We start from the raw sequence: 24,834 nt of genomic DNA on the forward strand, positions 1-24,834 counted from the left end.
AATCTTTATAGATTAAAGCATAAACAGATTTAAGTACGAGTATTTTTTTTAATACAGACATTTACATTTTCTTGATTAAAGATGTTTATGAAAAATAATGCTACTTTTGAGAAATAGTCAACAAGGGAATGTCGTTTAAAATAAAATCATCATTCAAGACATTCACCCTTTAACTTTAAGATTGCTAGATATAACTTAATCCAATTACCTTGGTCCTCTCAAATAACTGGGAATAGCCCATGGGATTCCTACACGTGTGTGTGTGTGTGTGTGTGTGTGTGTGTGTATAAACGAATTGTTTAATTTGCCATGTTTATAAGAGACTGACGTTTTTAAAATCTATTTCTTGTATAATTGAATCTTCTAATTTTATTAAAGACACAACTCAATTGTAGTTTACATAAGCAAGAATTGTATAAGAATTGCTTCTTTACAATGTCTATATTAATCTACCGAATGGTTGGCGCATTTCTTGAAATAGTTAACTCTTGTTTATTTATTTTACACATCAACATATTTGACCATAGTGCACCAGTAAGTGGGGAAACAAAATCATAAAAAAATCATACAGAACAAAAGAAAACAAAATTAATTTTTCTTTTGGTTCAGCCTCGTTTAAAAGTTATCTGCAGCTCAGTTAATTTATTATATATATATATATATATATATATATATATATATATATATATATATATATATATATATATAAATTAACTGAGCTGCAGATAACTTTTAAACGAGGCTGAACCAAAAGAAGTATATATAAACACGTATACAAATGAAAGTATGTAAAATTAGAAATACAATGAAATTGTATTTTTAAAGTAAGTTAAAGCGCAAATAAACCGCGGTGATTTTTTCTTTCTTTCTAAAATCCATAGAAAACTTTTTAAACTATTAAACTTATTTTTCACAAATGTTGTCCATCTGGCACAATCTCGTATTAAATTCGTTAAATCAGAATGTTTATTACTCTATTTTGAGGCCTTAAATATATCTTGCTAGTAAACATAATTATTAATGTATATGGGAATGAATTTTGATCAATTTGAGTCCATATTCATATTTACATTACCAATTAAAATGTATTTACTTCTGTTTATATATAATTTATTATTATTATTATTATTATTATTATTATTATTATTATTATTATTATTATTATATAATTGTCTAGTGTAATACTAATAATGTTATGTTGAATATTATTATTAAAAGAAAAGATAAGGTTTTGCTTTAAGATTTACGTTTCCTCAGAAAACAAACGTTTAATTTCCACTGAAATTATTTAAACGGTACAATTGAATTAGAATTGTTTTTAATAGGGGTTTTTGTGCATATAAATAAAAATATAGGCGTATTTGTTTCAAAGAACACGGTCTGCATTTGTATAGTGTTTCATACTTGTTGCAGCCTTTATCCAAATAACACCTGGAAGTTCAGGGTTAATTTGTGTTTGTTTTGCTGATGCTTTTCATTAAATTATTTAACTGTGTAACTTAAGCTCTTGGGGTTAAAATGGTGATAAGAATGACACACTTTGATTTTCCATTTTGCTAATCTCTCTTCAGTCATTAAATGCGCAGTTTATAGGTGTAATTCCATTATTTAGAGGCGGTGAATAAATCCCAAAGGGAATACAGTAATTTGAAATAAAAATGTGCTGGCCTATACCCCCCACCGTCACCGCCACAAGATATATGCCATTCAATGCTCACGATGGCGTTTTCAAGACAAGTTTAGACTGTTAGTCAAGAAGAGTGTACCAGAAGTTTGTCAAAAACTTTCTTTCCTTTAATGCAACATGTTGCCACGACAACTGCCCTAGGTGACAACGGCTGCTATAGTGACCGTTGCTATGACCCGTGCGGGAAACAAGATCTGTACAAGAATAAGAAAGAATATTGTGAGTTTGCAATTCTACCACCAGAAAACAACTAGTTGTGCTTTTTCTTAAAATAAATTAGAAATCAATAAAAAGAAGTGGTGTGCTGAAGTTAGTCATGCAAGGTTAAGAACACCATTGAGCATGTGTGTAAGTGCTTTATGTCTCAACAAACAATAGAAGATTCCCGCAGTTTTAGTTGACAATATTTTAAATAAGAAACTCAGCTGAACAAAGCCCAGACCATCAATTATTGTTTAGCAGCTGTTGCAAAAGCAGGGAGAGTGGGGAAAGTCAATTAAAGCTGCCCCGTCCTTTTTTTTTTTTTTTTTTGTAAATTACGGCATACTCGGATACATTTTTACATGAAATGTACGATCATCTTATTATTATTATTATTATTATTATTATTATTATTATTATTATTATTATTATTATTATTATTATTATTTAATAAATATAGCTTATTTTAAGTTAATGTAGCCTATATCATCTTGAAGCATTCTTATTTAATTACTGAAGTTTTGAAGCTGTCATGTGGGTCTACTGTCGACACTATTTCAATACCAACTGCAGCGCTCTAACTTGAAAATAAACGCTGTCTCGTTAGAAGACCAGTTTTGTGACATGAAACTTTCATAAGGTACTGTGCATTATGAGTGCAGATTTTCTTTGGTTTGATTTTTGTTTTTTAATTAAAGTTTAAAATGTTACATACATTAAAAAAAAAAAAAGCAAAATAAACAAATAATAAAAAACAACCAAACAAACAAACAAAAACAACACTCAACTTGTATTTTAACACGTGTAATACCAGAAGTATTATTGTCAATGATCTATGCTTGAACATTTTATCAAGGTCGCAAGTGAAGTTTAATATTTAATGTGTCATGCTCAGAGCATCAGGTTGTTGTGGTACTGGTGAGACCAGTACAACCAGAACTAAAAACTCCTGTCAAAGACCTCTGGTGTTTTTGTTTAGCATGTTAATTAATGCACGACTCCGACAACTAAAATGTTGATTCATTTTCCAGAGAGCTGGATTGAGAGATGTCTCAGCGAAAGCGACAGTAAACGGTACTCAAGTCACACATCACTGGGCAATATGTCTAATGATGAAAGTAAGTAACTTCAAATTGATAATGGTCTGTTTGTTAGTTTGTTTTCTCTTGCCCTTTGTTGCAGCCTTGTCGATGGAGATATATATTTTTAAAACGTATATTCTGTTGATTGTAAATTGTGTTAAACTGCAGTTTTGCAGAAGGAATCTTCCATGCCTTGGTACATTCTTTATGTAGCTAGGAAAGTAGTGTATGATGGTGTATAATGTTAAATATGTATCTTTCAGATGAGGAAAAGGAAAACAACAGAGCTTCCAAACCACACTCAACACCAGCTACTTTACAATGGTATGTAAATATATTATACTTAAGTTTCCATAAGGTAGATGCCAACATTTTTTTTTATCACTGTTCAGTATAAAAGTATAACGTTAAGTGATTTTGTAAGGAATTTTTGTTTTAGTTCCATTAATATGTTATTTATGACACACTGGAAATTACGAAAACACATGTGTAATGTGCATTTTTCAGGTGACTCATTGTAGTACGAAAGAATAAGGCCATGTTTTAACTGAATGTGAGATACAGGGTTTTGTATTTTGTATCAACATGGGCTCTTTATCCCTCTGAGTTTGCCAAAGTGCAGTTTACCATTGACTTTTATAATTAATTAGAAACTTGACCCTGTGTTGCATCTTGATAAACCCCCATCTTACTTATTATAAGACACGTGGAATATACATGACTTGTTGCAGGTTGGGTCACAGGAGAGCTTATTTTTTGTTTGGAAAAAACTACAGAGCTGGTCTTTTAAACGCTCTTAAAACAAACTACAAATTACAGTATACAATATAATAAAACCTTGCTCGCTTGTATAGAGATGCAAACCCGTAGATGGACAACAACATAAGAAGAGGAGAAAGAATTGCTAGGTCTGAGATGTAGTAAGTGTAGTGTGGTCCAGTGGTTAAAGAAAAGGGCTTGTAACCAGGAGGTCCCCGGTTCAAATCCCACCTCAGCCACTGACTCATTGTGTGACACTGAGCAAGTCACTTAACCTCATTGTGCTCCGTCTTTTGGGTGAGACGTAGTTGTAAGTGACTCTGCAGCTGATGCATAGTTCACACACCCTAGTCTCTGTAAGTCGCCTTGGATAAAGGCGTCTGCTAAATAAACAAATAATAGTGTGCACTGCAATATGTTGAACAGGGGACTTTCTTAAATTTATTCTGTGTACTCAAAGCAGCTTGTAATCAGATTTAAATAAGCCACGTAGAGGAACAGAGAACATTACAAAATGCATTTGTAGCTTATTTATTAAAAAAAAAAAAAAAGCTTAATGATGTTGCATTAGTATTGTGTGACAGAAAATAAAGTGCCTGTGCAGGGTGTTTTTTTGCATTTGGCTTTCGGCTGGTTTGTGGAATACGGGAAGCAAGGAAGGCAAGCAGCTCGATTTAAACCATTTGGAACCCCATGTTTATGGTAAAACAAATGAGTGAATACATTGTTACTAAATAATGTCATTAACTAAGCCCTGGGCTGAATTTAGGGTTTACATTTCTTTCTTTTTCTATGTATTTTGATACTTTATGATTGAAACTTTTAGACAAAGCAATGTTGAGGTGCACAGCATCATTATCAGTTCCTAATGTGTGGGTAACATGAAAACTAAGATGTTTTTACTTATTTAGTGGATTTGTTGTCCACTGCATTTTAATTTAAAACCTTTACCAATGTTTAACCAGATCATTTTCTCCGAATATGGTATTTTATTATGTTTACACCATTAATTATTTTTGGTCAATACCACTGAATACAAAGTCAAAATACAGTAGAAAGTATGCCATTTAGGTAGAAATTTGAATAGTAGGGTTGTTGCCGAATTATTACTCAGGTTCAGTCTTTTTTCACCCAACTAATGATACATTTTTGTCTGAAGGAAAAATACAACAGACAAAGGTAGAAATAATAAGGCACAATTCTATTTGCCCCACCTGTGGTAAGTCAGGATGTCATTCCAATTAGGAGCGCTGTTCTACAAATGAGGCTTCGTTGGTGTTAATAGAGGTGTCTGAAAGAGCTTGTGAATCTATTAATGTGGGGATGAGCCGATGGTGCTTCTTTGCAAGACCACAAAAGCATTACTAGCACTATACCTTTTATAAAGGCAGATTCCAATTGTATAATTGATTTAGAACTGGATTGACACGAAACAGCAATGACACTGCAATGCCTAGTATTTCACAATACACCAAAGGGCCATCTGTAGCCAATCAGTACTCTTTTTAATAAATATTCCAATACTGGAGACGTTTCTGGAATCATACCATTAATAAGCAGCCTTCATTTTGATTTCTTGTTTTGTTGTGCTTATTGGTGTCCAAACAACAATATGTTGTGTATTTGGTATTGTGTTACTGTACCTACATACACAGCGAGTTGACAAAGGTTATTTAAGCTGCTGTTATTGTCAGACTGTTAGGACTGTTAAGCAACTGTAACTTCAGATTTACAAGACAGCCTTAAATATACTTCGTGGGCACTATGTCAATGTGGCACATTAGTTTATTCAATCAGCAACCCTTCTAAAACCCCCTTCATATAATCCATTGGTCACTACAAACAAACAAGCGTTAAATAGTTGGGCAACTATAGTCTATTTCTCAATACTGTTTTTATCTCTCTACACTTTTTTTTTTAAACTCATTTTGAATATCAGCAAATCAAAACACCAAGATCCTTGCATAGTATCATCAATGTGACTGGTTTTCAAATGCCTAGGCATTGTAGGTGAGAATGAGTGATAAAGGGACACAATTCCCATTTTAACTGATGAAGTGTGATTACATGACCCCTTTCGAACAGCTACAACAAAAGGAGTCTTTCCTATAGAAATAACAGCTGTTTACAGTCACATGACAGCAGAGAACATTCAGAAATCGCCTTTGTGATGCAGTCAGGAGTAATTGTGAGGCGTTCCAATGAATTGTCATTAATCATTGATTGATACCAGGTAGTGTCATAGTTAAGGAGTACAGGGTCAAACAGATGCAAATGCAATTGCCCTGGATCTCATGTAGCTTCTTATCCATACACAACTGCAAGTGGTAATCCCTGCTGGAAAAAGTTGATAATAGAAAGCAGGTTGCCGGTCAGTTGTAAACTCTGGACTGAGATAAGATTACCTTAATCATTCAACTAACTTTGTTTAGCTTCATCAATAACTATTCAATCAAACTAAATCCATACTGACCCCTTTTCTCTCTCTCTTTTTTTTGCAAGAATTAAAATTGCCCTCCAATACTCAAAACTCCTTTCATATTATGAATGCATTATAGAAGCATTTGTACATTGACATGGGCTGAGAGGGCTGTTCACTTTTCATACTGTATATCTAAAGCACATAATTCCACTTTCAAACAGGCTCTCCCCTTTGAGCAAAACATAAACAGACATCTGAAGAAAATCCAAGCACTTATAGTGTAGGCTTACAGGATTATGAGGCATTTGCAAATCTAATGACATCCTAATCTCTTTTGAAGGCTTGAGGAAAATTATGAAATTGCAGAGGGGGTATGTATCCCACGAAGTGCTTTGTACATGCATTACCTGGACTTCTGCGAAAAGAACGACACACAGCCTGTCAACGCTGCAAGCTTTGGAAAGGTAAGACCTGGTATTAATAGAGAACCTATTTCTGTTGCGTTTGCTGTTTTTTTTTTCTTTTAACTGTTAAATGATGTTGCTCCTGTGAGACAGAACTTGGCCAAGATGAAATTGGCATGTTTGGAATGCTTGTAAGTATTTTGCTGCGTAAAGCTTCTTACCCTGTTTACATGGTTTGGCCTCAGCAGAGCTTCAAGAAATGGTTTCTTTGGCATGATTGTTAAGTTTGGGTTTAGATGAGTTTGAATAAAAGGGTTCTTTGGCATGTTTGTAAGAATTTGGGCCGAGGAACTTCTTGGCATGTTCATGTTTTGAGAGAGCTTGGTCATAAGAGCCTCAAAGCACGTTTCAGGTGCTTGCTCTTGAATGAGCTTGGCTAAGGAAACGGTTTTTGAGACTGGTCTTGACTGAGAAGCACTTCTTGACCTTGACATGTTCGGTAACCTTGCTTTGTTAAAGGAGCTTTGCCACACAAGTCTAGAACCATGTTTGGGGCAGCCCATTTTTCAGCATATCACAACACCCTGTCGTACCATAATTCTTAATTATAAAATGGCTATATGTTAAGACATTGTAAAAAGTCAAGGAAACAAAAAACTAAAGAAACAATATGGCCTTGGAAATTATATATATAATTTTATATATACTGTGTGTATATATATATATATATATATATATATATATATATATATATATATATATATAACACCCCTATTTCTAGACAATCCGATCGCTGGAAGATACTATGGTGGACTGTGCTATACTATGAAATGAAATGACAGCATCATAATGCAGTGGCAGCATTGCATGGTATGTCTGCATTGTATGTCCTTGGGATATCCTTGAAACCACTTGTCTTGTTTTGCTGAAACTGTGCATGAGTAATGTGCATGAGTAATGTAGATGGTATTCTACATTATATGGATGTAGCCCATGATACTGACAGCCTGTACTGTTATTTATATTGTTGGCAGATAATGTGTGTCACACTAACTTACTATGTTAGGTTAGCAAGAGCAGAAATAGTGTTACAACACTGTACATAACAGTACATGAGTACAGTATTGTTTACTACATTAAAACCACAAAGTGTATTTCTGGTAACTACCTAAATTAAAGAAACCACCTTTTTCTATTAACATTGTATATTTGTTTCTTTTTTAATGCAATACAATATTTTTTTTATATGTTTACATATTTATTTAAACTTTAAAATAGGTGCTGGGGGGTATCATTAGGGTTAAAACATATTTTGAATGCCCACACTCTTCAGCCCTCATAAAGAAAACCTTTTTTTTCTCTACCTGCGAATATAAAGCCAGCTATCATCCACTTGGAAATTTGAATCCTGATGAGCTGTGATCTTGTTTTTGAAATCAAGCCGAAGGGATAATATTAAAAAATGTAAAGTGCAATTTCCAATAAAAACAGGGGCTGAGCTCCATTGGCTGCTGTTCCTTTTCCCACAGTCCCACGAAGCCCCCCCCCCCCCCCCCCAGCCTCCTGTCTGAGGATATTGAAAGAGAGAGGGGCTGGATTAATGTCTAATTAAAGAGAATTTGGAAGGCCAAGATGTTGCGGAATGTTAGATCAGTAGCTGGAACAGCATGGGGTGTCCTTTAGGAAAGCTTCATTGATTCTGAACAAAAACTAAGGGGGCTGCCTCCCTGTCTGCTCATTTATCAAACAGCCGGAATGAAACTTCACAGCTCTCTCCTTTTTTTTTAACAATAGAAAGCTTGACTGTTTGCTAATGTTTTGCACTAGGAATTAAAGCATAAACTGATAAACACTGCTCAAACTTGCCAGGATTTCACAGGCAAAGAGGGGGGAATTCTTAAAACTGTCCAAAAACATTACTGGTCATGTCTCTGAAGCAGATTTGTTACTAAATCAGGGTCAACCCCAGCGATTTCCATTGCTTCCCAATGTCCCTCGGAATAACACAACCAGGCACCTTGCAAAAACAGTGGTGCACTAACCTGACAGCATGTCTATTACTCAGACAACAAGTAATAACATTAAGAGCGCATACAAAGTGATAGAAATTCCATTTTCAAATTTACTGAAAATAATTGCCTTCTATTCATGATTTCAGGGCAACACAACAAACTTGATTTACATAAAAAATAGATATATTGACCAGTATATATAATCTAACTATTTGTTTCCCTTTTTAGATAATTAGACAGCAGTTTCCACAGTTAACTACAAGAAGACTAGGCACAAGAGGCCAGTCAAAGTAAGTAAAACTAAATATCTTGTGTATAGAGATCCCACAGGAAATGGGACACCTCCACGATTACACTCCTAGTAAAGTGTTAATTCTCTATAAATAACAATGCTTCTATAAAATAAATAACAATGCTGCTGAACAACTGAAGATACTGCTAATAGCTTTAACATGAAACCAAATGGTTCTAAATGAAAGAGGTTCCATATAATGCTTTATATATGCAACTCCTAATTAAGAGTCCCAGGAATCTTCTTTTCTAGGAATCTACAATAAATCCATATTCCAAAAGTATATTTGTGAATTAAAACCTAATGGTTTGAAGTACAGTAACTGGTCCTGTATACAATGTGTATAATAGTGGAGGCTGTGTGGTCCAGTGGTTAAAGAAAAGGGCTTGTAACCAGGAGGTCCCCGGTTCAAATCCCAATTCAGCCCCTGACTCATTGTGTGACTCTGAGCAAGTCACTTAACCTCCTTGTGCTCCGTCTTTCGGGTGAGACGTAGTTGTAAGTGACTCTCCAGCTGATGCATAGTTCACACACCCTAGTATCTGTAAGTCGCCTTGGATAAAGGCGTCTGCTAAATAAACAAATAATAATAATAATAATAATAATAATAATAATAATAATAATAATAATAATAATAATAATATCCACTCATCTGCTGTATACTGCGTGTAATTTGTCACCTGGCTTCATATACTCAGACAGCTATAAAAACACAAACATCTTTGTACCAGGTACCATTACTATGGAATCGCAGTAAAGGAGAGCTCCCAGTATTACGATGTGATGTACTCCAAGAAAGGGGCGGCCTGGGTAAACGAGACAGGAAAGAAGGAGGCAGTCAAGCAGACAGTGGCATATTCACCACGCTCCAAACTGGGAACGCTTCTGCCAGAGTTTCCAAATGTCAAAGATCTAAATCTGCCAGCAAGTCTGCCAGAGGAGAAGGTAAACAGACTTTTAAACATCCAGCTGGCCTCTTTTTCTTTGCTTCCTTTCTTCTGTGCGGGAGTCCAAGTCTGTAAGATTTAGTATTAGACTTGCTTAATTTATGCACCAGTTTTCCTTTTTTTTGTCTTGCAATTTTTCCTAGATTCTGCTTAGAATGCAGCGACTCAAACACCATCTGATGGTTCAGAAAAGTAAAAAATGAAATCTCCAGTTCCTTTGAGTTGAATACCATGACAGAAATGAGAAATACATCTATGGCCTATTGCATGCTAATTTTATGAGATTTTCAATATGTTAATAATTACTCTGATGCTCTTTATATCAGTAACAATGTCATGCTGTATTTCTGAACAGGTTTCTACATTTATTATGATGTACAGAACTCATTGTCAGAGGATTCTGGATACAGTAATAAGAGCAAATTTCGATGAGGTAGGTTTTGATTTTTTCTTTCTTTTCAACATCATTAATTTCTGTCATAGTTCAAATAGTTTAAATACATGCTAATTTCACTTTTAAGAATGTCCAATCCCTGTAACTGGTAACTATATATATATATATATATATATATATATATATATATATATATATATATATATATATATATATATTTTTTTTTTTTATGTGGATTTTAATACAAAAATGTCTCAGAAACATCAAGGATAATTCTTCTGACAAGCCTACCATATTTAAAGTAAAAGTTTCGGTTTTACTTGCTAATGATTTGACTTAATTATCTATCACCAGAAATATTTGTTACTTTAACACAATATTTTACCTTCTAAATACTAAATTATACTGCTGTTACATTTTGAAGGGGTCTCTTGAACACCTTGTTACTTTGTTTTCCATACCAGGTACAAAGTTTTCTTTTGCACTTTTGGCAAGGCATGCCACCTCACATGCTTCCAGTCCTTGGTTCCTCTACAGTTGTCAGTATAGTTGGTGTTTGTGATTCTATACTCTACAAAGCGATTTCCGGAGTCCTTATGCCAACCGTCTTGCAGGCATTACCAGACAGGTTGGTTTTCTTCCAACTCCCTTTGGCAATGTGTCAAGTCAAATATTTTCCCTTAAAAAAAAAAAGGGAAATTAATAACTATCAGCTAACAAAATGTTTGTTATCTGGTGTTATTTATATCTATATTATACTTTTACAAAATCTAAATAATAGGTGTAACTCATGGATTTACCATTACATTTTTTTTCCGACATGAGAAGCAGGCACCAGATTTGACAAAGAAAAGCAATTTGCTGTTTTTGGGGTGGGGGAAGGGATGGGACTGTTCTGGTCTTTTCATGGAATCATGTTTGCCACTGTAATACTTTTTTAATTTGATGTAATACATGTTTTAACAGCTTCTCAGCACAGTGGAACAAGCACTAAAATAATTATATTTGCTGAACACAATCACAGTGTGCATTGGCTTGTTGCTGTGGAGTGGGTGTGAACAATGTTGGATCCTGTTAGGTTTATTTCTTTATTTAGCTTTAACAACCCACAAATGCTGTTTTATGTTTTTATATAGTGTTGAAATAAATAAAAATTGATTTTGTGTTGTTGCTGAGTAAACCGTCCTGTTTTATCAGAAAACGGCACTGTACTTGAATCTCATTAAGCTGTTATTTTTTTTTTTTTTTAATGTCAGCTTGACTCAGGTGATACGGAAGTTTGCCAAGCAGCTGGATGAGTGGTTAAAGGTGGCTCTGCATGATCTGCCAGAAAACTTACGAAACATCAAGTTTGAATGTACGTAGAGAAGTAACCTTCTGTCTGTTCTAATATTTCTGTACAAGAACATGTACTTCTCTATCTTACATACAGACATTTCCCCAGCATTGACACCCTGAGTAGAATGCAATACATTTTGCTTGTGGTTAAATGTTTTAGTGCTGTGCTGGAAACATCAATGTTCTTGGTCCATAGACTAGACTACTTCCAGGTCTGAATCCAGTTGAGCATTGCTGAATAGAGGGGGAGGTGGGTGAAAAGACGACAGTCTTCAAGTATTGAGCAGTTGCAAGTTATAAGTTATACATGCTAGTCTGAGAAAAATCCAAGGGGATCTCTCTCTCTCTCTCTCTCTCTCTCTCTCTCTCTCTCTCTCTCTCTCTCTCTCTCTCTCTCTCTCTCTCTCTCTCTCTCTCTCTCTGTCTTTCTCTCTGTCTTTGTCTATCTATCTATCTATCTATCTATCTATCTATCATTTTTATGCATCACAAATAAGTAAGCAGGAGACATTTTAAGATTATGAACAATGGAAATGATTTGATAAAATAAAGGCAAAGCATCTTGCACAGTGTTGTACATTTTGACATGATTTGGATTCCTGAATGTTGTGCTCCTTCTGTTTCTAGTGTCAAGAAGATTTTCACAAATTCTTAGAAGGCAAACATCTTTAAACCACCTCTGCCAGGTAAATACATGCTGTTCTTGTGAATATTCAGAAGGGGCAACGCGAAGCAAGTCACAGATGTCAAGTCACAGATTTCTTCCAGTAAAATATGTAGTTTTGACCTATTTGATCTTTACTACACATTATTTATTTGTTTATGTCAGTAATGTAACCTGGAGGCACAGACATTCCATTTTATTTCTTGCTGGTAATATCTATCTATCTATCTATCTATCTATCTATCTATCTATCTATCTATCTATCTATCTATCTATCTATCTATCTATATATATATATATATATATATATATATATATATATATAGGACTGTCACTCGATTAAAACTGTCAGTCACATACCTGGAAACACAAGACAGCTGAGCTGCGTTTCCCATTACAGCTACGTACTTGGCTTCCTGTACTTCTCCTTTTTATTGCGTCTAGCAAAACTTGAGACACTGAAGAGATGAAGTCGTTCTGAATCTTGTTAGAGGTACCAGAGAATACTGTGGCTATTGACAAGTGATTGCTTAACATGCTGTCTTAGAAAATATCAGAGAAAGTAATTCCACATAATTACCTCTATTTGAAGAATTGGTGCCTTCATCGTGTCCTCTGAAAGCAAGTTCTTGCTTGCTCATTGTGATGTATTATATCCCTACACTTCTGCTTATCCATTTGAACATCAATCCGGGTTTGTCCAAAAGTTTTGAGTGTAACTGACTCGCAAGTGACTGGGAATGCTCGTGTTTTTGTGTTGACTTCGTAGATTGCTGTAGCCAACACTGTTCCATATCGCCTTTTCTGTACTGTTCCAGCAGTATAATTTTTTTAATTGACAGCTACTGGTAAGCCACGGATACCTTTATGAATTTAAATTTTGGAAGTGGCAAGTATATCCCTTCCCTACCTGTGTCGGTTCGGGTATTTGTGGTGTATTTCTCCCTTAACAATCTCCAATTTTTTCTGAGAAAGTTCTTCTTGGAAATTGATTCGTAACCAGATCAACTATGATGCCTCCATTGTCTGATTACATTTTGTTTTATTTGTAAAAAGTAAATCGAAATATTACTTCAACGTTCTCAATATAATTCTCAATAACGCTCTGTAATATGCAATGTTGCGCAAAATTCAGCTACTGTTACACCGCTTAGAGCCTAGCATATTTATGTCCCGCCTCTGCTCACTCTTGATTGGACAGCTGCAAAGCCAGGGCAGATCTTTGACTCTCCCATTGGTTAAATGTACTCAAGACTGTCAGCCGAGGCAGAAAATACCTTCAACTTTTTATGGCCTGCCTCAGCTCACTTGTGATTGGACTGCCACAGAGAAAATGCAGATCTTCTATTGGTTGGTTTTATTTTATATACAAAAAGAAAATTATGCACGATTTAAATCAATCCGATTAATCTGTTAATCAGATACTGTATATGAACTGCAAATGTGGTATTTTATAAATAAACATGACATATTTTTATTTCATTGAGATCCAATAATTTGAATGTATTATTTCTGAAGGCCTCCAGAACAGTAATCCATAGTGCGGACATAACATTCCAAATGTTGGAGGACTGGAGAAATGTGGATCTGAATAGCATTACCAAGCAGACTCTGTATACAATGGAGGATTCAAGGGAGGAACACAGAAAACTCATCATACAATGTAAGTACACATTCTTCAATGAGTACAGTTTGAATATAGATAAGTTTCAATCTTATTTTCAATAATGTATAATATATGTAATACTGTAGATGTAATTATTGTCCTTTTTGGAACTATAAATGAATTCCCACGGCCGCCAAAGTCAACCTTTAGTCCCATTGAGATAAAGGTTAAACAACTTTATTCTCTTGTATTTTTCAACACCCCAGGGAGCATCTCAAATTAATTTCAAGCTTTACTTTTGTATTGATCACTTGGGGTCAGAGTGCAATAATTTGCAGTGTGACTTGCTGACACATCTGAACCTGGACATTGAACACCAGACCTTGAGCCAGAAAAAGGACTAAATAATATTTATAGAACAATCAGAATGTAGTATTTTCCTTTACATTCTTCTTCTTCTTCTTCTTCTTCTTCTTCATCTTCTTCTTCTTCTTCTTCTTCTTCTTCTTCTTCTTCTTCTTCTTCTTCTAATTCTTCAGAATACTCCAGACTGTAGATGATCTCTGTTTAAATGAGATCACATGAATTTGGAATAGCAGGTAGAGCCTGTCACTGATTGTAGCTTACTGATCCAATTACTACCACCAGTGTTAACTCCTTTGTGGTGTTCTATTTTTTTCATCAGTGTATCAGGAATTTGACCATCTTTTGGAAGAGCAGTCACCCATTGAATCCTACATAGAATGGTTGGATTCCATGGTGGACAGTTGCGTTGTCAAGGTCAGTACACAGTCACTATAGAGGCGTTCTGTATTTGTTCGAAAGTATTGAAGCTTATTGATGTAGGGTTTTGGTATAAATATATACACAAAATTAGCAGTTCACACTTTATGGCATCATTATTTCTGAACATTTCTTACCCAGTATACTGTAGCACTTGACCATAGCCAGGTTTTTCCATAGAAACCTTTGTAGACCATACAAATAAATGAAAAAAAGCTGTACAAGGGCAAATTAAAAAAGTAAGTAGTGGGGTTCCAAAAAATATAGCGTTGCATGTCCCCACGTGTTGCTAGGACGGGTGTTTAAAGTCTGTTTCAAAGCCCTTTTCAAAATGTCCGCTCTAGTGCACTGATAATGTAAGTATTATTATTATTATTATTATTATTATTATTATTATTATTATTATTATTATTATTATTATTATTTATTTCTTAGCAGACGCCCTTATCCAGGGCGACTTACAATCGTAAGCAACTACGTTTCAAGTGTTACAATACAAGTAATACAATAAGAGCAAGAAATACAATAACTTTTGTTCAAGCAAAGTACAAGTGTGACAAACCACAATTCAATAATACAGCAGATAATAGTGATAGTTACATCAGGATATGATAAAATACAAAGTACTACAGGTTAAACACTTGGCAGATTACAGTATTCTGAAGTACAGGATTAAATGCAGTAAAATAGGGGGCAGATAAGAGCAAAATAAAGCACATTTACATGAAGGGTGATAGTGTCCCAGGATACAAACAGAGGAGTTCTACAGGTGCTGTTTGAAGAGGTGAGTCTTAAGGAGGCGCCGGAATGTGGTCAGGGACTGGGCAGTCCTGACATCCACATTGTCAAACAGGTAACACAGCAATAATGATCCATGATGTGGTACGGAACAGAAAAGCCAGAGCACTTTTTTTTTTTAATTGCTCTTCCTGCAGTGAGTGGACATACTGAAAAGAGCTTTGAAACAGACTTTTAAAGTTTTAAGTGTAAAAAGTAGTCAGGATGTTAACAATGAAAAGAAAAATTATAGGTACGTTTTTTAAACAGTTGTAGCAACACGTGGCGACGTATAACACTATTTTTCCGAACCCCGCTACTTACTCTTCACGTTTCTTAATGTTTTTTTTTTTTTTGTTTTCTGATGTAAATGCTTATGTGTTTTATGCCATTTAGGTAGCTGGAAAAATACCTGGCTCCCTAAAGAAGGTTGCCCAGCAGTTCCTTTTAATGTGGTCCTGCTTTGGAACAAGAGTCATCAGGGATATGACTTTGCACAGCGCTCCTAGCTTTGGTAAGTGATGTTCATTTATTACAGTATGGGACTGATCCCTCACTGCAAACTGATGAATATCTTCTCTTGTATACTTTTTTGAGGTTTCTAGCCCTCTCATTTTGCAGAGTGAAACTATGTTAAAGTGTCAGGACATTCCTCACACTCAATGACATGCACACTCAATGACCTGTGGTGTATAACATTTAATGAACTGTATTCTCAAATAGAAAAGTAACCTCCTTAGTACGGTACACGCTATATAGCATCCTGTGATCTATGCAGAGAGGAGTAGGGGCAGAAATAAAAAGGTTGATTCCAGCTCAAAATGTTCAATCATCTGATTATGGTATAGACCTTTAATGTCCAGTAAGACTTCCTGAGCGGCGAGTTTCATCCTTTGCAGTGTTTGTAAGCAGGGTATGACAGAAAAGCTGAAAGAGGTACTGGTGGACAAAAGCTGCGGCCCCCTTACTCCGTCTGTGCTTATCAAAGACACAGCTGGTGGTGTGTTTTGATAAAGCAGACCCCCTATATGAAAAGGGCTAATTAACAATAGGCAGCCCCCCAACCACCCCTTTCCAGTCTGTATATTTTAGCGTTTTATGATACTTGTGTATCAGTCTGCTCTTTGTGAATAGCCATTGGTGGAGTGACCATTACAATATGGTGATTGTATTATTCCCCTTAACAGCACACAGTCTCTTTCAAAGCCAATTTAGTCCTGCGGTCAGCTGGGGGAATGTGCTATTTTCAGCTGCAGTACTTCTTTATTTTCAATAGGCAAATGCTGCCCCACTGAAACAGAATCTACAACAGAGATGAGTTTTGCTAAATTGGTAGTTCTAACCTGAAAATGCCCCCCACCAATTCCCTGATGATCTAAAGTCTTAAAGTTTTGCCTGTTAAACCTGAAATGTAAAATGCTACTGATCTAAGGAGAAACAACAGTAACAGTAAATTCTACAATTATGCTGTAGATGAATTGCATTCATACACATACTGTATACTCCATAACATGTTACTATTATGTATTCCTGCAATAGAATACCACATGCAGTTAATAACGTGCAGAACAGTTTTTGTTTCATATTATGAACATGAGTCTCAGAATATTCAAACACCTGTTAACATATATAATAATGAATTCCTTCTAATCTTAGCAGATCTGTGGGTCTGGTTGGGAATCCAAACCTATTCAGGCTTCTATTGCTGTTCCCTGAAAAATTCACACCTGCTACTATTCAGGCTCCCTGTGATCCCTCTGGCAAATCTTTGATTGCATTAATCCTCTGCCCTTGAAATCCCTATAATACAGCTCTGTTCTAGCAAGTTTTATTTCTTGTGTGCTGTTAAATCCTTTCAGAGCTGAGCTACACAGCACACATTCGTCCGAAATAGTTTTGAAGTTTCAGCAGCTCATAAAGCTTTCTTTTTTTCTTTTTGGACAGGTTCCTTTCACCTTATCCACTTAATGTTCGATGACTATGTTCTTTATGTGCTGGAGTCTCTCCATTGTCAGGAAAGAGCGAACGAACTTATGAGAGCGATGAAGGCAGAAGGAAGTACAGGTGAGAAAAACATGTAATGTGCAGCCCGTATTTTCATGAAAAGTAAAATACTTTTAATGAAAATTATTTATTGATTTGCTTTTGAAGACTAGTTTTGAGTGAATATTATTTTATAGGTTTATGTAGGCTGTCCTCTTACCGCTAAATGTATGATTCCTCACTTTTTTTTTTTACAGTGCGTTTGTAAAGTAGGATAAGCTGATCCATGTACAAGGATAAGCTGATCCATGTACAACAACAAAAGGTTAATCCGTTTATACTGTATACATAGTGTTCCGCATTTCCGGTTCATTCCGAATTTTACCAAACAATTACAGTAACGTTTGGGCAACAGGATTTATATCCGATTTTTTGTCTACTATTCAGTATTTTCCCAGTACTGTCTTTTAGGAAATACACAATACTTGGATTAAAATGCTTTTATTTTGACTCCGACATTGTAATAAGCAGCTCTACATTATATCTTAGGATACAGCACGTACGTTTAGACAGAGGATCAAGTAACGTTCAAACGTTGCACATGATTGGTACTCTGTTGCTTTACAAACACATTATCACCTGATTCTGTTGGCCAATGGACAATCAAAGTCAGATTATTGTGGCAAGTGCTGGGTGTAGTAACTAGGTAGATCAAAAACTAAATTGAAATACTTACATAAAAATATAATATTTTGAGTGGATGAGGAATGGGGAGAAAACATAAATCTGTTAATGAATATTCAAAAGAAACGATGCTTCAAAGTACACAAAAAGCCACATAAGGCAGAGGATGCATTGTGTTGCAAATACGGTTGCATTGAGGTACATGTTCGTGTTGACAATAAAAGAACATACTGAAAAATAAGCGGCACATTAAACTAAAACAATAAAGTGAACTGAGAGACAAGCAATCCATTTCTGCGGCTTTTACACGCGCTAAAAAGAGAGCACAGAATGTGTTAATGGGTTTTTCAGAGCTTTGTGCTTTGCTGGACAGCCACTGTTTATTGCAGAGGTGTATGTATTGGTGACTTTGTGCGACAGTACTGTCCATCAGCTAAACACTGCCTAACGCCGACAATCATAATCGTAAATATTTGACAGAAAATGAGGATGCTTTAGTTGGTACTTGGTAAACTTGTGGAACGCATTGATGGAAATGTCCTTGTCTCCCGATGCCTTGGACCATCCAGTTCTGTCAATTTTCTTTTCTTTTTATGATTTTATCCCTGTTTTAATATATGTAAAATAAACTCGCTGGAAAAATTTGTTACGATAAAAACCGAAAATGCAGAACATTTATGTATACTATACATTTTTCGTATATACAAATCATTAATGCAATATACAAGTTGATATACATATCTCCAGACTGGATGAAATCTCAGCATCTGTTAACATTCAGTTTGGTTAGTTAATGCCCACTAAAGTGTGTGTGTATTACAACTGCACTAACACAACTGCAGTTGGTACTCAGTGGATTTCTACGCAACTAATGATTGTTTTGGCACTCCAGGAAATGTCTCAGTACATGACAAAGACGCATATACGACTCCTTAGACATGTACATTTTAATCCAGTCATTTGGAAACCACTCAAGTCGTTTTCACCAGCCTTCTGGTCGGAAGATCACCCAAATGTTTCGATCTACCGTCATGGTACTGGAGATCATCGCCACTGTATTTAGCACTGCAGGAAAAGCAAAACGGCGTCTCTGCTGGTTTTGCAGAAAAGAGCAGAGCTGTGCTTGATGAGCTCTCGATCGATTTACATACAGTCCTTCCAAAAGCATAAACAAAAACACGGCCTCCATGTTGTCACACAAAACCTCACCATCGGTATGTAATGATGGCCCGAGTTCTGTGGTTTGTTTAAGCAGGGAGTCACTCACTTCAGTAATGAAAGGTGTGTGTGTGTACAACAAACAACCGCAGAGTGCCGTTTGAAGTACGGTTGTGGAGCCAACCGCAGAGTATGTGTACGTAGCCTTAGTTTACCAAAATAAACTTAATTTAATTAGTAGTAGTGGTAGCATGTTGGCACAACTTTAGCAAAACACATTAAAGAGTAAGTATGGGCTCCGAAAAATATAAGGTACCTGTCATTTTTCTTTTCATTGTTAACATCCTGACAGCTTTTTGCACTTACAACTTTAAAGTCTGTTTCAAAGCTCTTTTCAAAATGTCTGCTCTAGTGCACTAATAGTGTAAGGCATTGGTGGCCAATACATCAAACACTACGATCCATTTTGGTAGATCTCAATGGGTTCTGCGATCCACCAGTAAGCTATGACCAACAATTATTAGCGGGATTTAATATAACAGTGTCCAATACGTAATAGCAATAATAAAACAAAACAACCACAACAACAAAAACGTAACAAACGCTCTACGCTAGCTTTTTTAGGCACATGTGCGCCTAAGTTTAAAAAAAAAAAAAAAAAAGATAGACGCGCACTGGAAAATTTAGGGGCACACACAAAATAATAATAATAATAATAATAATAATAATAATAATAATAATAATAATAATAATAATAATAACAGGTAACACAGCAATAATGATCCATGATCTGGTACGGAACAGAAAAGCCAGAGCACTTGTTGTTATGTTCCTGCAGTGATTTAGAGGACAGATCTCAAACCCCAGAGCACTAGAGCGGCCATTTTGAAACAGGCTTTAAAGTGATAAGTGTAAAAAGTAGTGAAGATGTTTACAATGAAAAGAAAAATGACAGCTATGTTATTTAAACAGTTGTAGCAACACATGCGGCCATGTAATGCTATATTTTTTGGAACCCCACTACTTACTCTTTAAGGAATACATGTTGTGCTATGAGAGAATCTTAACAGAAACATTAAATAAATAATTACATGGCACCATGGGTATATATAAAATAGAAAAAAAAAACAGAGATGACCAGTAAACCCAGATCGCCACGATTTGATAGGTAAAATTGGAACATTTCTGTAGTATCATTCTGAAATCTTACAGAGTTATAACACCCTTTTTAATGCAATGCACATTTAATTATGAGTACATTATTATGATACATGCTATAAGAAATATTACCATAACCCCTCCTTAATTACCATTAAATAACACCCATTGGCATGGCACATAGAATATGTTGTAAACCCATGTAAAAATAAAAAAGGACAGGATCAATGGATTATTTTTTTCAGGACTAATAGCGCGACAATCATAGAGTGCTACTGAAATGTAGCCATTTTGTACAAGATAAATATATAAACAATTATTGTTGACACTGAGATAAAACTGTTAGCAAAAATATTAATATAGGATTAATGGGGATGTGAGAGATAATATTTTATGAAAATTGTTGTGATGTACTACCAAAAAGATATAATTTATCAAAGTTGACCATTGTATATATGTTTTGTTTCCAGCAGACAGAGGGGAAGAAATAATGTTAACAGAACCTACCCCTCCTTCTCCTTCACCGGGGCCCTACTCTCCTGCTAAATCTGTCACATCTGCAGAAATCACCTCGGCTCCATCTCCTGGGGACAGTCACTCCCCAGAATATACAGTCGCGACAACTACATCAGGTAAGAAGGTTTGAAAAATATATATACCCTTTTACTAATTTACGTTTATTCTTTGGAGGCAGTATGTGTTGAAAAAGTATCCAGGCTTTCAAAATGACAGAATGTTATGCCTGAAAGTCACCCATCCTTCCAGCTTGCGTGTTTGCTACTAATTTTGGTGCAGTATTTGTAAAACATGCACCCATCTGATTGATTCTGTGTTGGTGGGAATTGACTGATGATAAGTCTGCCGCATTTTAGAAAAGTGACTGATACACCACTGACTCAACCATCAGTATTTACTATAAAAATATATCAAACCAAGCCACTCTCTCTTGTTGCATAATGATTGATCTGCTAGTTATGGTCGAGCTCATTATCCCACCTAACAGAACTGATAATGGGTTAAGGAATGGATGGATGTCCAGGGCTGGTGACAGATAAGATTTCTTGTCTCAGTCAGGATGTAAAAAGGAAAAGATTTGTCATTAGGTGTTATAGAGCACCATTGCTTTAGAAATATTGAACCTATTTTATAGGTATTGTCACCTAAGCATGCTATAACCTTCAGGAAGGATAAAATATGTGCATTACTTAGGTTAAATCATTTCTTGTTAAAGAACTGGATATTAATATTCAAATAATTATTTCCCTGGCTAAGGACAGACTGATGCAATTATAAAATGTATCTTTAATATGCTACATTTTTTTACTAAAAGGTATAAAGCTAAAGCCATGTGGTACTCTTTTTAAAATAAAGTATTTTTTATTAGGTGCTGTTCAATCATATACATGGTCCCTTACGTATACAGTGACAACAGCAGGAAATAACCCATCAGATGCTGGCCAGCAGCTACCCTGTATGAGAAGCAGTCAGTTACCTCCATCTTCCAGCACACACAGGATGCCAGTCTACCCACAAAGGGAAGAACACGGGTATGTACGGTAATTAAAATGTTCCTGCTTAGGAAATGGAGTTACATTTATTCATATTTTAATCACAGAGACTAAGGTGTCAAAAGTAGCTTAAATGCTGTTTATAGCATATGATATAATAAACTGAATAAATTTGGCGTAACATTAGGCTACGTATTAAGTTATTGGGTGCCTATGATTACATAGTAATAATGTAGTTGCAATGTGCTGTAGTTATATAACTAAATAATTATGCTTGGCTTTTGCCCCTCACCCAAACGTATATAATAAGAGACATCCTGCATACAATGTATTCAGAGGTTGCAACGATTTATTGGTTAGGTTTTAAGAGAACGGATTGGGGCTAGTTATTATTTATGAACATATAAGTAAAGTTGATGACTTTATATCCCCATTGTATTTACTGAGTTATTACTATGTAATACTTGTATGTAGTAATATGTACCAACATTTATTTATTTTTATGTAATTACCACATAATTGAGGACGGGGTCCAAATCTCATCAACTGAAACATTGGAAGAATTAGGCTCCATTTTTTTTGTGGGGGGGGGGGGAGGGGGGCGAGGCTCCAGGTTTGGTTTTACTGCGTGATCTTAACAACTGTATCCTGTCTGATTTTTTTTAAATTATTATTTTGGGTATTTTTTTAAATTATTATTATATTTCAGGTATACAAGTGGATACAACTATGGAAGCTACAGCAACCAGCACCACCATCCAATCCAGAGCCAGTACACAGGTCTTCCACATGAACCTGGCATCACAGCACCTCTGCACTACCCAGCATACCACAGGAGCACCTCACAGGTGAGTCTTCTAGTAACTGTGAACATTGAGAAGTGTTACATGGATTTGCTGCACATTACAGAAAAGTACAGTAAAAAATGTAAACATGAAACCACTTTATTAAAAAAAGCCCTAGCGAAAAATTGTGAAGGGACACCACTCAACAAAACCCCTCTGGCAGCTTAGTAGATCCCATACTGAGTCCAATTAAAGACAATGTGGTTAATGTGTTAAGCGTTTAGTAATGCCTAACACAGACCACTGATTTCATTCACACGTAAGCACTTTCATAGTGCTGATTCCAGTTAGGCACCTTGATAGGACAGTCTATCCATTACAAAAATATTTAGATGCTGTAAGTTCTAAAGGATGTTATATACATACACACAGCGCTCCAGATAAGGTTTTGCGTAATTGAGTAATTTACTCTCCAATTTAGACTAAAATGTATTTTGGGCAAGTAAAATGCAACATTGCCTTGAAGTCATAAGTACTTTCAGTAAATACTGTACATACTTTAAAACAAACTTATGAGGTATGCATTACCTACAGCCTTGCATTTTAATGGTAATGTTACTTTAAATTACTGTACAAAAACTTGGTCTTGCAATAAAAACGAAAACAACAAGTATTTGTATTTGCTTTATTGACTACAAACAATATGGCTGTGAAGCAAATAAACATATTAACAGATTTTTGGCTGCAGAATATACTATAAAGGCCTGTTTATCTGGAGCGCTGTATAGATACATTTTCTTAATCTGCTTTTTTTATGCCTCTCCTGCATGTTCTCCAAATCACGAGCTCAGAAAACAAAGTTCTGAAATGTAAAAGCTGATTATTTATTCACAGGGTGGTGTTACTACAGTCTGAATTCCATACTCGCTCTTGAAGGTTGAATTTTACGCACCCTGTAAATCAGGAAGGGATTTGAATGCAGACGTTGGCTAAAGCAAGCCTATTAACATGCAAATTCTGCTTTTAAATTAACAATGAATTGCACCCTCAGCTGCAGGGATATTGTAAAGCATTTAAAACACAGTAGTCACAGAAATCAAACTTTTATGTAGCTGGAATGCTGTGAAATATTTGTCTTGATAAATAACCATTCTTTTGTGAGTCCGTGGGCCACTGGAATGGGCATGGAAGGTTTATAGAAAAGGCATTTCCTGAACAAAAATTGAAATCATATGGAAATTGAATGTAACATATTGCCTATATATAACATTATTGCAACGTATGGAAAAAAATATGCTTAAACCATAATCTACCAGCTGTATTTGGGGAATTTCCTAACTTTCCTAATTTGGGTTTGAATGAATGCAAGATAGATTACAAAAACATTATGCAACACTAGAACTGTCAACGCTTGTTGTATTTCATCAGTAGTGCTTAGTCATAAAATGAGGACACATTTTAAATCTGATTTAGAATATTGGTCTGCATCTACAACTAGAAAGCCAAAAAACTAAAACCCAGATGCAGCCAGCCAGAGAGAGGGAGGGAGGGAAGAGGGAAGAGGGAAGAGGGAAGAGGATCAGGGGGTTTTGTCTACTGTTAGCAAGAGCGAGTGTGAGTTGACCCTTATAATGGTAATTTCCTGTCAAGGGCTCTCCAACAAACATTGCCTTTGTGCTCAGAAAAGATCAGTAGGCCTCAGTGTTTTGAGTCCAACGTGCTTAAGCACTCTTCATAAACCGGATGCGTAGTGTGAAAGGTGATTGTGCCAGTATGGGCAAGCATCCGTGCAGATGGCTGTACTTTGGATTGCTTTTCCCAGACTCAATAGATGTTTCATTGGCTGAGTTGATTGTCAGGAACAGGGCAAGGGGGCGATTATTAAAATATTGTTTTTCAATGGTTTCTTCACTGCTCACGAACAAGGAGTCACTGGCTTGCTGTGCAATTATCTGACCCAGACTGACGTTTTTTTCCATGATTCGCTCACTCACAATAGAATTTACTGTAGAACTGTTTATATTTAGAAGGTTTTTTTCTACATATACTGTATATTTGGTACAAAGTGTCTAGTTAAAGCTAAAAAGAACTTGAATTAGGGAAAAGGTGGAAAAGATCTGAAGTTTAAGATTACAAGTATGTTCTCTGTTTTAGCTGTATATTGCCCTGACCAAAATACATACTGAGTAC

The 24,834-nt window shown here is 35.5% G+C and overlaps 1 pseudogene; it reads left to right on the top strand.

Annotated features, from left to right (window-relative positions):
• LOC117415997 (DNA-directed RNA polymerase III subunit RPC2-like) overlaps window positions 1-24,834 on the top strand; it is a 76,775-nt pseudogene that overhangs the window by 48,335 nt on the left and 3,606 nt on the right.

The sequence above is a fragment of the Acipenser ruthenus genome, chromosome 7, assembly GCF_902713425.1.
Source record: "Acipenser ruthenus chromosome 7, fAciRut3.2 maternal haplotype, whole genome shotgun sequence".
Lineage (NCBI taxonomy): Eukaryota > Metazoa > Chordata > Actinopteri > Acipenseriformes > Acipenseridae > Acipenser > Acipenser ruthenus.